Source organism: Sinohyriopsis cumingii, chromosome 8, assembly GCF_028554795.1.
Source record: "Sinohyriopsis cumingii isolate HCF-2022 chromosome 8, ASM2855479v2, whole genome shotgun sequence".
Lineage (NCBI taxonomy): Eukaryota > Metazoa > Mollusca > Bivalvia > Unionida > Unionidae > Sinohyriopsis > Sinohyriopsis cumingii.
The window spans coordinates 49,257,377-49,270,622 of NC_142968.1; positions in this window are offsets into that span (position 1 = coordinate 49,257,377).

The window sequence follows — 13,246 nt, forward strand, 5'->3', positions numbered from 1 at the left end:
GATAAGCTGTATGCAAGGATACGAGCTCCTGTGCATACTAATTATTTTCGAAATCTGACATACGGAAAAAAATCAGTAAAAAAGATATGCAATATCATCGGTATAAAAACGTGTACCCATTATTTATTTTTAGACTGCTTTTCATCTTTTATTATTTTCAGGTTTAAATTGCAGACAACTTTAATTATTGGCTTGTTTCAACATCTCTGCTAGATATGACCCCATTAATGTAATATTAGGTTAAATACTATTGTTGGAAAGGAAACCAAGAAAATTAGTAATGCGTTCAAAAATTATGATCTAAATAGTCGAAAATCATAAGTTGTTGTCGTCGTCGTCGTTGTTTTAATTTTAATAGAACTGTACTTTGCCTGCAGATCATCACCCTGAGATCAGTCTATCTTGAAAGTGATGAATGGATGATAGTACAGGCTGGTAAGCAGGAATGACTGATAGCTAATATGTTGTTGTTGTTGTTGTTGTAGGGTTTAACGCCATTTTTCAGCACACGATAGCCTATACATGGCGGCCAGTATTAATGATGGAAGAAGAACCCGGGAAAACACCGGAAAGAACCACCGACCCACGAGAAGCTACTGGCGAGCTTTCTCACATACCCACATTAGCCGAATCCTCGACTCGAACCCACACAGACAGAGGTGAGATGGCAGTGATCCGTAACGGATAGCGTTTTAGACCACTCGGCCACTCGGGGCCTGTATAGCTAATATGTAGATATTCACGATAGGTGTAAACAGCATAGATCATCATGCAAAAAGACCACGAGATACGTGCATACATTTAACAATCACAGATGAATGAAACAAAATGCTTTTTCTTCTGCTAAGAGAGAAAGAGAGAGATTAAATTTAAGTACATCGTATTTAATCATGACTTAATTTCCATACAGAACTGATTTTTACAATTTACCTACACATGGAAAGTAGTTTCATAGGGCTATATTTTTTTTTCAAGAATGATGTCAAGTTGTGGGGAAAATTTGCTGATGCTTTAAGATTCAGGTAGACATATATCTTCCTACAGTTAATTTGTAGTTACGAACACCTGGGCTAATGTCAATACGTATTATGTAAGATTACGACTATAGGCCCAAATATGGAAAGAAGAAAATGCCTGTCTGTTGTTTAACCATTACGCAACGACCCGTCTGCGGTACATTCAAACGGATTTCTACCGGCGGACCGACCAGGTGGAGATTCGTCTGTCTGTTTGTTTGCAATCACCCAGTGATGTCACGACCGGCTTAGAAGCAGTCTCGAGTTTTTGGTAACGGAAATCCGAGAGTAAACAAGTAAGTGCTAAATTGAATATATAGATTGTGAATTATGCAGAGCTAGCCATTGTTAGAATTGTGCACACATAATTGGGTATTTGCATATTTGTATATGTCTTTAATAAATCGTGGGGTTGGAAATGTGTATGATTGGTATTGATGATGATTACTATATCGAGAAGTTAAAAATTAGGGACGTGCATGCATGTATTAGAACTCTTTGATAATATTTATAATAATTTAATACAATTATTATAAAACAAAGCGTGTATGAAATATTTAGATGTGAGTGCGTGAGGTGATATGTTAATTTATTTGCCATTATGCTGATGAAAGGTCTGCGAGATTGTGGTATGTTCCACTGAGACTAGAGTAAGGAGACAAGAAAATACGTCCGTTCTTATTCCAGAGGAAGCTTTCCAGGTGGGTGTTAGAGTCGACATCCGAGAATCTGAGAGAGGGAAGACAGGTGGAGAGTACGCAGTAGGCGTTATTGTGACGTAGTTTGTGTGGAGGTGAAATGCCAGAAGGAACACGTGATAGAGGACCGGAAGTGTCGGACAGACGGATCCTCAAGTTCTGGGATAGCACCTATTCAAGGGTACAGGAAGTACTACAGAGAAACAAGAGGCGAACAGTGATTGACAGATGAGTAACAGAGACAACACTGAAGGGAAAACTCTCACTTAAGACCATTAATTTCATATAATAAAATAGGAATTGGCAGCTTTGAATAGGTCATTGATTGTATTTGTTCGATACTAATTGCGATTGAGACATTTGTCAATGAAATTATTTTGAATGCATTTGATATATTTTATTAAATTGTTATACCTTTCACCATGAGTTATTTATACACCTAGACCGTCTGCATTGCTGACGGGGGGCTCGGAGCTATTTAGATTTAATTGTCCGCCCTTCTCCGGTAGTAGTGAAGGGGGATCTTATAGGGTCTATGGGATTTATCATTAAAAACACCCTTGGGAACATATAGGGTCTATGTAAATTTAACATGGAGAAAAATCGTGGGAACATATAGGGTCTATGGGAATTAACATGGCCAAAAACCCTGGGACAATATAGGGTCTATGGGAATTAACATGGCCAAAAACCTTGGGACAATATAGGGTCTATGTATATTTAACATGGCCAAAAATCGTGGGACTGTATAGGGTCTATGTAAAATTGAAACATAAAAAAATAAAAAATAAAATAAAAAAAGGGGTAGGCAATGGAAAGGCTATCTCTTTTCGAGAAATATGGGTGGCCCTGAAAAGGGCCTTTGGGTTTTCTTCTGCTTCTAATTTCTTCTTTTCCTCCACCAACTTCTTATTTTATCTCCAACACTCTTTCTCTTCTTTTTTTTCTCCTCCTCTTCTTTCTTCTCTTCCTCCTCTTCTTCTTTCTTCCTTTTCTCATTTTCTTCTTCTTTTTCAATTTTTTCGTTCCATTTTCTTATTCTTATCTTTTCCTCTTCATCCTCCTTCTCCTCCTTTATTTCCTTCATCACACCACTAATCTTGTCCTTTGCTTTTCTTAAGTTGTTAATTTCCATCTTTACACGATGGGGACTATAGGAATAATGGTCTTCAACGAGTCTTATTAGCATCTGTTCCATTATTCCCAAGTTGTCTAAAACGTCTTGCAAGGTTTGTATTTTGTCCATTTGGTTTGACGCCATCTTCTTTTTATTCTTTGCAGAATGGTTTGAACAACAAACACTGTGGGTTCTTATAGTGAAAGCGCGGACGTGAAGGAAAACATCCCCTAATAACATAAAATTGATCTTACCTAGATCATGACCTAACATCGCGCGGACGTGAAGGAAAACATCCCCCTACTTTCTCATTTCATATAATATAACCACAACTATACTCTCTACATACGCTAAGAATCAATAAATAAACCCATAATCTACTATTCACACAAACTTACTTCATCATTTACAAACAAAAACACACAAACACACAAACTCATACACTCTCGCTATAAATAAAGAGTTAGTGTTTATATTCACACTACCCTACCTACACACATTGGCAAATGGATAGTTATTTCTTTTCTAGAGTATTGGGTAGCCCTTAAAAGGGCTGTTTTTTAACTCCAGATGCACCTATCTAATGGTTGCACCTTCCAGGCCTGGCGCCGCACACGCATCTTTGACTCCAGTCTCTTTTTACTTTTTGTCTTGAGAGTGCAGAGGCGGGATGATTCGCTTCAGCACCCCAATCCTCTGTCTCGGGAATATTGTATGACATCCTCTCTTCTAGTTTTTTTTTCTTCCTCTTCCCTCTGTCTTCTCTCCTCTTCGTTCTTTGTTCTTGCTTCTTCTACGATAGCCTCCGCTGATAGTTCATTTACTATGCGCCTGGCATATTCCAGGTGCATCTGGAGTTCTAACAGTTTCACTATTCTGCTATTCATTCTTCTGGCTGTGTTGATCAATCAACAAGGGTAGCTAGACTGCCCAGCGAGTTTCAATTTATAGTGAAAGCGCGGACGTGATGGAAAACATCCCCCTAATAACATAAAATTGATCTTACCTAGATCATGACCCAAAACAACGCGCGGACCTAAAAGAAACACTTACTCACTTTTTTATGCTACCCATCACTATTGTAAAATTTTTATAAATCACTTCAATAGACTATCCACATACGCAAAGCAATCCAATCTAACCCAAAATATACACCTCTAACAGCCAAAAAAAACAAACATCATTTTAATCTACTCCATACCAACTTACTTAACCACTTACTAACACAAACACATACACTTCCACTATTAATAAAGAGTTAGTGTTTATTTTCACACTACTCTACCTACACACATTGGCAAATTGATCGTTATTTCTTTTCTAGAGTATTGGGTAGCCCTGAAAAGGGCTGTTTTTTGTTTGCTATGGCATTCTTTTTTAGTTTCTAAGAATGCGATGTCCTCTGAGGATAGACTTTCTGGCGATAGGTCTGCTTCTTCGAAAAGAGAAGAAGAACTCTTTAGTGTCGATACGACAATCGACAAAGCCTCTGTCAGCTTCAGGTTGCTGCTGCTGTTGCTGCTGTTGCTGCTGTCTCTGAAGTCTGTACTTCTCTGTCCATTCTTCTTTTTCCCTGTTCATTTCTTCTCTGAAGAGCTCTTCTATCAGGTCTTCAGTGATTTTTAACATTCTCACATTCTCTATTTCTTCTGGCTTCGGTATCAGACTGTGTCTGACCCTATGCAAATTCACGTAGGCTTCGTTGAGTTTAGCTAGTTTGGAGCACATCTTCTTAGGAGGATGAGTCGACAATGGATGGTTAGACTGGAAACAACCCGGTTCTTAAAGTCAAAGCGCGGACGTGAAGGAAAACATCCCCACACGGTTTTTGAGTCGCAACGTTTAGTGAGTGTCATGAGAGGGATAGTAAGAAATGAAAGAGCATCAATCCAACATTCTTATAGCTAAACAAAAGACAAAGGCATTTTTTTCAAAACACAACATTTTTTATTCAAAAATCACTTAACACTAAACAACAACTCTAACATTTTTAACAATAATCCAACAATATAACATCAAACAATTTTTTCAAATCACAAACTTTTTTTCTCAATGCACAATCTACTTTAAACAGGGCTGACAACGTTGTGAATGAAATTGTGATTTCCACTGTTGGAAATCATTAGGCCATTGATGGACACTACGTTTCCTAGCTTGAGACAAAAGATAAGCATAATGGTCACAAAACCATCGATCTACTTTCACATCATTTCTAGCAGAAGAACGAGGATCGAAATGAGTCACTAAATGTTCTAAGGAATAGCCCAGGCTGCGATGATGCAGAAAATACACACAGTACTGTCCACACACCAAGGAATCTGTGCCTTGTAATTTCACATTATTGAATCGGGTGGTTTGAGCATTTCTTCTCATAAAGTCGATGATATCGTCTTCCAAAGGGGGCAATCCGTACGAATCGAAATATTCCACACATCCTTCTTGAGGAAAGTAGACGGCTACCCAGTGGGTTCCTGGGAGATGACTGTCGTCCGTGTTGATCACGTAAGCTTGATGGTCTTTAGGTTTGCGATGAGGGAGTTCATCTTTAGCACAGACGACAGGATTCCAAGAAGCCGTATACGAACTGTGGTTCAAAAGGTAATAAAGTTCCCAGGTATCCATTGATTTGTTTTCTTCTTCTTCACAGGTAATAATAAGTCGTCAATTCGATCCTGACTTTTTGCTTGAAAATGTCTGACGAATAAACGGTTATTCGTTCTGTTTCCTCACTCTGATTCAGGAGAGCTTCGATACGATGGATCTCTTGAGTGGTTAATGGTGGACAAGAATGTTCACGCAAGTCTTTATACCACTGGTGCAACACGTCTTTGTTTGAGATGAGACTCCAAGCTTCGTCCAGATACTCGTCCAATTTTTCTTCTTGACTCAACATCAGGCATTTATCGTGTTGAATTTGACTGGGATGATCGTTTTGACATCCATAGCAATTTTTCTTGATCAATTCCGTCATTTTGTCGACCAAGTGTTTGGCAAAACAGGAGACTAAATGGGCTTCTTGTTCTGGCCATCTTGACTTCATCATGATCACTTCTTCTTTTGCCACAGTTTCCTCACATTCTATCTCCAAAGTTTCTCCACTTTGTAAAGAGGGATAACAGTCTTCCATGGCTTCTAGTAATCTAGAATGACTTCTCTCAAACTGTTGATTTCTATGGTATTATCAAATTCTGCATACAGGATGACGTTCACCGTGTCTGGTAGACCACTCGCAAACTGAAGTTCCACACGAATCTGGCCGGATTTTATAGGATGGAAATGTCCCTCGTCGCTGCCCTGGTCAGGAGTGAAATCGAAAGCCCACAAAGCATAGCCTCCGTCATAATCGTCGTACGTAATGCCGTGACTGGTGTTAGTTCCTAACTGTCCGGTGGCTTCGTACAGGGACAAGTACGATCTCAAGTAATTCGACTTAGTCCTATCGGCGGTGTTAAAGACAGGTTCGAAAGGTCGGGTACACAAGGTCTTGCCGTCGCGACTGACTTCGATCTTGGACACTTTGTAATGTTGAAACTCAAAAGGACTTTCGTTATAGACACCATTGAAAGCTGAATTCTTGACGATACCAACAATCAAACGTTTGGGTAACTGTCCTTGGAAAAGATGATCTTCGATCTTGGATCGGAGTCCAGAGGCAATGGTGAACGTTTTCACTTCCACGCGTCGTATGGGATACTTGGCGGTTGTTCTGCTCAATGTCTGACTGATGTCGTTACCTACTTTAGGTAACACTTCCACACGACGCACGTAGAGTCTGGCTTCTTCGATGATGGTTTTGTAAGTGGCATCAGCACCAGCCATCAAATGGAAAGCAGCACTACTGCGATTCAGTCTCAGGCGGACATCCACCCCGTTCAGCAAATACTTCTCTTGTAACCACATGTCCAAATGCAAGCGATCCATCAGTTCTAAACTACGACTTAGATGAGTTTTCGCTCGTCGTTCTACAAATCCCGTTGGATTTGAAGCATCCCCAGCAAGTACAACGCCGTTGAACTTAGTCGCTTTGTCAGGTTTCCATACCACGCAAGCATCCAGATGAGTGTTCTTGGCTTCTTTTCCGTACGTCAAGAGATTCTCCAGGTAGGCTCGGTAAGGGTAAGTATCCATGCTGCTGCTGACCAGTTTGTTATTCAAGTACAAGTCCACTTCGCTAAACAAGGAATGCATGAAATTGTTGACGGGAGCTACTACATCATCATTGTCTATGGCACCGTTGTTCGCTTCGGTTACTTTGACTTTCAAGTACAGGTAACTGCTATTCAGATCGATGTAATCTTCGGGCTGTCCCTTGATTTCAAACTTGATGGGAGCGGAATCGGTCAATGAGGAGACGGGATGAAATTCCACCCACTGGGATTCTTGCATGGTCATCATCGTGGGGGGCATGGCAAACATATCCAGTTCCGTCTTGGAACAAGCGCAAGACTCTCGGTGCATCATTTTTTTCTCTTTCTCAATAATCGAAAACGTCTAAGTCTCGAACGGTTCTTCTTTTCTTGGCCTTTCTCGCTTGAAGTCTGGTGAAAGGGTGTTTTCTTCGTCGTCGTCTCTTTCTGCCTTGTCCTTGCTGAATACCTGATTCGGTAGCGTGCAGGGCATTTATAGGTGTGTCTCCTCGGCCCAAAATGTCTTTGCCCGTTTGCAGCAAGACATTTTTGCCTGCCCTCATGAAGGCTTCTTTAGGGTTTTGTTTGTCGATGATGACATTTTGGAGAAATTCTTTGCCTTGCGTCAGTGCCGCATCTTTCAAGGCGTGCAATCCGCGTGTCACCATCGGTTTCAACACCGGGACCACCGAACGAAAGGCCGATTTTAACATATCTCCTAAACCGTGTCCTCGCTGTCGTGCAACCCCTCGGTACACTGGATACATGACTTGCTTACGAGTCGTGAGAGAACCGTTTTCGAAAATGGAGTTTCACCGTGACTTTTCCTTTGGTGAATGGAATATTTTGTCCCAAATCTCCTTTTATAGTAATGTTGACCGTGTCCAAATACGACTTGCTGACCGGCAAATAGTGAGGATGGACAAATTCGCGGTGGACGTGGTAAGTGTTTCCACCTTCCTCGTCAGCGTTTGTGGCAGAATCCACTTTGAAAGGAATGACACGCAGTAACGGCACGGAGGTGTGTCCCACCACGTTGTATTCCACCACATCGGAATACACAAACATCAAATTCAGTCCTTGGTTCAGTTCTACCGGGGTATTAAAATACTTGGCAAAACTATCGTTGTCGTAAATGATGACTTTTTCTTTTAGTGTTTGTTCTGTTTTCTTCCTCATCTTCAAGTCACCACCCAACATGTCAAACAAGTCATCATGAAAATTGAAAATCATGATTTTTTCCCCCTCAGGACATTTCATCAGGAAGCGACGAGCTGTTTTGTGGTATTCCATGGTGACAGCTTTGGCCTTGAAAGTCTTAAAAGCTTCCCCAAACACGCCATTAAACTTAGTGGCTATGGTGTTGACCAAATGTTGACCACTAAAATAATAGCCTGGGGGAATGAACAACTGATAGTCGGTCCACTTTGGATTGTCTTTGTTTTGTTTTTTATGGGGATATTTGCTATTGTCATTCATCCACTTTTGCAATGGTTCGTCATAAACTTCCACCGTAAAAGTATTTTGATTGGCAACGACATTGAGGACTTGGGTCGGGTGAATCATTTCTACTAAAGCCACTTCCCAATGGGCTTCGCGATCTAAGGGGATGGCCTGAGGTAATTTAGCCGTGTAACAACACAACGTGTTGTTGGGAAACACCTCCATGGAACTGTCACTGGGTAAGGTTAAGTAAAATTGGTTTTCGTGACTCATAATTCCAGAGTTCTGTGGCTGTCCGAGGGGTTAGTGGACGTCAGAGGCGTGTCTCCGCCCAAAATGGGGTTCTGGTTGTGGTTGTTGTTGGAGTGGTGACTGACACTGGCACTGGACACAAGGTTCCCGTTCGAGGAGAATTTCAGGGAGGGATTGGGAAGCAGGTAACCGATGCAACTGCTCAATAAAATGGTCCACAATTGTTTGTCTCCTTGTTGCAAACTCAAATTGGCAATGGCTGCCCCGATGACACAATACACCACGAAGATTTGGCAGAAAAAGACGATTTGCGTTTTAGGCACACGTTCTCCACACCACACCCACAAGGGTTGTTTTTGTAAATCTTGCACAGAAGAACTAGGTGAAGAAGGAGGAGTGGTCGACGTAGCTGCGTCTGCTGTGTGAAAGGGCATGATGGTCACTTCTTCTTTTTATAGTCGATGACTTGCGAAGCGTCGATCCAAGAATCGAAACTGGGTGGATATCCTTTCCAACGTACTTTGACTTCTTTGAATCCTCGTTTGCCCACTTTACGGGTTCTGCGTTCGAGAATGCTTTCGATGTCGTACACGTCGTCTTCTTTTTTGGTGACACGTTGTAACTCGGGCAAATAAAACGTTCCTTTGAGTACTTCTCCGTTCATGTCTTCCAATTTATAGACGGCAGGATGACGGCCATGCACTCGTCCAGTGACGCGAAACAATTCGGTCGTCCAGTTAGGTAAGTAACCTTTGTCGAAAGTGCGTTTGGTTTTGCCAATGCGCACCCAATCTCCTACGGCCAACTCTCCACTTTTCTTGGGGACAGCCCTCGTCGGGGACGTACCGAACAGACGCTCAAACACCAACACTTCGTTCTCGGGAGTCACGTCTTGCGGGGCACGTCCGATGCTTCGATGGTAAGATTGGTTGTACGCTTGCACCAGGTGTGGTAAGATGTCGATGTACTTCAGAGTGTGGTGATGCGTAAAATATTTCCACATGCGTTCTTTCAAAGTGCGTTGAAAATGTTCCACGATGCTGGCTTTGGTTTCGGGATTCTCGGTGGTAAAAAAATGAATGTCACGTTTCTTTAATTCTTTTTGGAAAGCTTGGTTCAGAAATTCGGTGCCTTTGTCCGCTTGCCATCGAAGAGGCTGATGACCGCTTTGTTTCAACACCCGTTGCAGGGCTCGCACTAACTCGCTGCTCGATTTGGAAGTCAAGGGCACGACCCAGGCAAATTTGGAAAAGACGTCGATGACACAAAACAAATATTTGTAGCCACGATTGTAGCTGGCCAAATGAGAGACATCGGCTAAATCGGCTTGCCATTGATGATCGATGCCTTCCACTCGGGTGCGACTTCTGGCAAACTTGCGTCGAATGGGTTTGTGTAAAGTGTAGGTAGCTTGTTCTTGTAACCATCGTTGCACTTGAGGTAAACGGAGACTTTTCAGTTGCGTTTTGGCAGCACGATACAATTTTTGAACTCCTGCGTAACCTGCAGGATGCGAGGGATCGTAGTAAATGCTGGCTAAGACTTTTTCCATTTTTTTGTGTGTTAATAAGTCACCCACTCTTCGGTGATGCTACTTTGGGTGGGACGAAAGGGTGGTTTGGAAACGGATTTACGTGTCCGATGGGCTACGGGAGTAGAAGTCGAAGGTAGTGGTGGTGGAGGTGGAGGTGGCAATGGAATGGCTTTGGTTTTCTTTTCTTTTTTCGCTTCTGGTTTCCCTTCTTTCTTTTTCACTTCTGTCGAAGGAGGCGTGGACATCATCTTTTTAACCCAAGCTTTCATTTCTTCTCGTTGGGGTGTGGGGGACGGGGTCAACAAGGATGCTGCAATCTTACTAGCCATGGGAGCTGCTGACGGTGTGTGAAACACTTCGCGCATCTCTTCTTCCTCAGGTCTTTGTGGGGTAGCATCTCTGGTGACCCATGGGGATGGTAGTGGTGGTGGTAATGATGATGATGGTGCTGGACTTTTCATCAAGGTCTTAAAATCTTTCAGAGTGGGTAAAGCTGTTTCGTCTAAAGCTTTCTGGTGAAAGAGTTGCAGTCTTTGCAAGAGTTGACCGTACTTTTGCGATTTTTCTGTTTCGGACAAATCTTGGCGATCCATCAAGGATTGCAATTCGTGTTGTAACTGGGACATCTCGCTCAAATTGGGATTGGGAGGTAAATGCGGGGTGCGTTGTTCTTGCCACCGATGGTATTCCATCCATCGTTTGTAAGGCACTAAAGCTAGTTTTCGTCCTTCCATGGGGTTGTCAGGGGTCAATTCTGAGATCTTGGGACTTCCGAGGGCCTTTTTATCTTGCTCCCACCAGTCCTCCCAACATGGTTCCCAAGACTCCTTTCAGTATGGGGCCTAACAAGAGAGGTAAAATGCCTCCACGTTGGACCAGCATCTTCTTTTTTTGACGAATGGGAATTTTCTTTCGAACCATTTGGCGAAGAACGTGACGATGTTTGCCTAAGCATTGTTTCTGGTGTTTGGACAAAGGGATCGTGCCTTTCAAAACGTTCAAACAGCATTCGCACACGGTATCGATGACCTCTTTGGAGGCCGTTTGAATGAGTTTTTTTCGTAGGGGTGAAGAAGCTTTGGACAGGACAGATAACATGTCCCCATGTTTAGCTAAACGTGGTGGCAGTCCTTTCCTTTTCTTTCCTTGGGGTTTTCTGGAGGGTGACATTTTTGCTTGTGGGTTCCGGGACATTCACCGAACAGACACTAACGTCGATGACTTAACGCACACCCTTTTATCTTTTTTTTTGGGACTATCGCTTTGTCATAAAGGTGACAATGTTTTTCCCAAAATCGCCAAGGAATCCTCCCCTTTGTTGACGCCTCTTTTTCTTGGAACGACTATGTCTTTTCTTAGGGTAATGTCGATGCTTGGCTAAGCGCTTTGTCGGATGACGCGTCTGCCTTTGTCTCTTTCTTTTGTGGCTTCTTGGACGTGACATCTTTTACAAGTTCACTGATACCCCGACTTGGTCACAGGCTCTTTTTATACTGGAACGCGTCGCCACTGATTGTCTTTACGTTTTATCAGTTTGAGGACAGGCATGACACGTCGTGCAGGGGTACGCAACGGACTAAATCGAGCCAGTTCTTGCTTGGACAAATCCAGTAAACTTTGTAACATGCCCGATCTTTCTTGGACTTTGATTTTGGGAGAAGGTACTTTGTGAGCAGCAGCCACTGCCACTAAATTGGAGGGTCCTGCCACTGGGGAAGTTCTTTTGGGGGTCATCAACGGAGATGTTCTTGGTGTGATCAACGTCTCCAAGTACTCTTCAGTTCTGGGTGTCATCAACGGAGAAGTGGATGAACGTGATGATGCCGGAGACGCAGTCACTGCCGTGGCAGGTCGTGGTTTGCGAGTGTAAGGTTGCGTCCTGGCCGAAGTGCCTCTCTTGCGACTAGTTTTCTTCTGTGGACTTTTCTTTTTCTGGGGACTTTTTCTCTGTTTCTTTTTCTGGGGGCTTCTTTTCTTTTTCCGGGGTGGTGGTGGTGTCTGGTAAGAGGAGGGTCCTGCCACTGGAGAAGTTATTCTTCTTGGGGACCTGGTCTTTTTCTTTTTCTTCTTGGGGCTTCGTTGGACTTTTGTCTTGGGGATAACTTTGGGGGCATTAGGATCCCATCTTAAGAGTGAGCGAATGATGACCCCTCCTAGAGTACCGCTCCCTCCAGGTTTCAAAATGATTTGTTTTTTGGTTTGAGTGTCGATGCGGGGATCGGCCAGTTGGACCAAAGCGACTTTGTTTCGATCGAAAAAGCGTTTGGTTTGATGAGGAATCTGAATGATTCCTTGGAGTAATTGACGTGCCGTCACCGTGAACCATCGTAAGACTTCTTTGAGACTAGCTTCTAAGACACGGGCTCGTGTTTGTGGATTTTTTTTCCGACTGATTCCATACAAGGCACGAATCAATTTGACGGGAAGATGCGACTGAAGGGACGTCATGTTCACACTGTGTGAGACAGACGAAAAAGGGTCTGAGGTTTTTATAGATTTTTTTATGGGGAGTGAAATGAAGTCGAGGACGGAGACGTGTACAGGACAGGCCCTCCGTCTTGGCACCAGTGGTGAAACAAGTGGGTACGAAATCGCAAATCCTCGGGGGTCGTAGGTTTCAAATCGACGAGTAAATAGGCGTGTGGAGTTTGAGTGGCATCGTCGTACGCCTGAGTCAGCCAAGGCGTTCCTAACTGTTTGGCTAAGACTTGCACTTGCGATTTATCTCGAGGGCTTTTAAACAAGACCACGTAATGCGCATTGAGACTGATGGTGCGATGGGCTTTACTTTGTTGAAACAAATTTTGGGTGATGTAAATGACACTGGCATTACGGTGATGCCCTTTGCGCGTGAACCACAATTTAATTTCTTCTTCGTCTTCTCCTAACATGTCGTCGAAAATGACCAAATGGGTTTGACGGGAGTCAGAGACGATGCCGTCGTCTTCTTTAGGAATGCCTTCCACAAACACGATGGAATCGCCTTGACTTTCTCGCAAGAGGCTGTACGCCGATTGCCACTCTTTGTAACACCACACGATCCGTTGAGGGGGTCGATC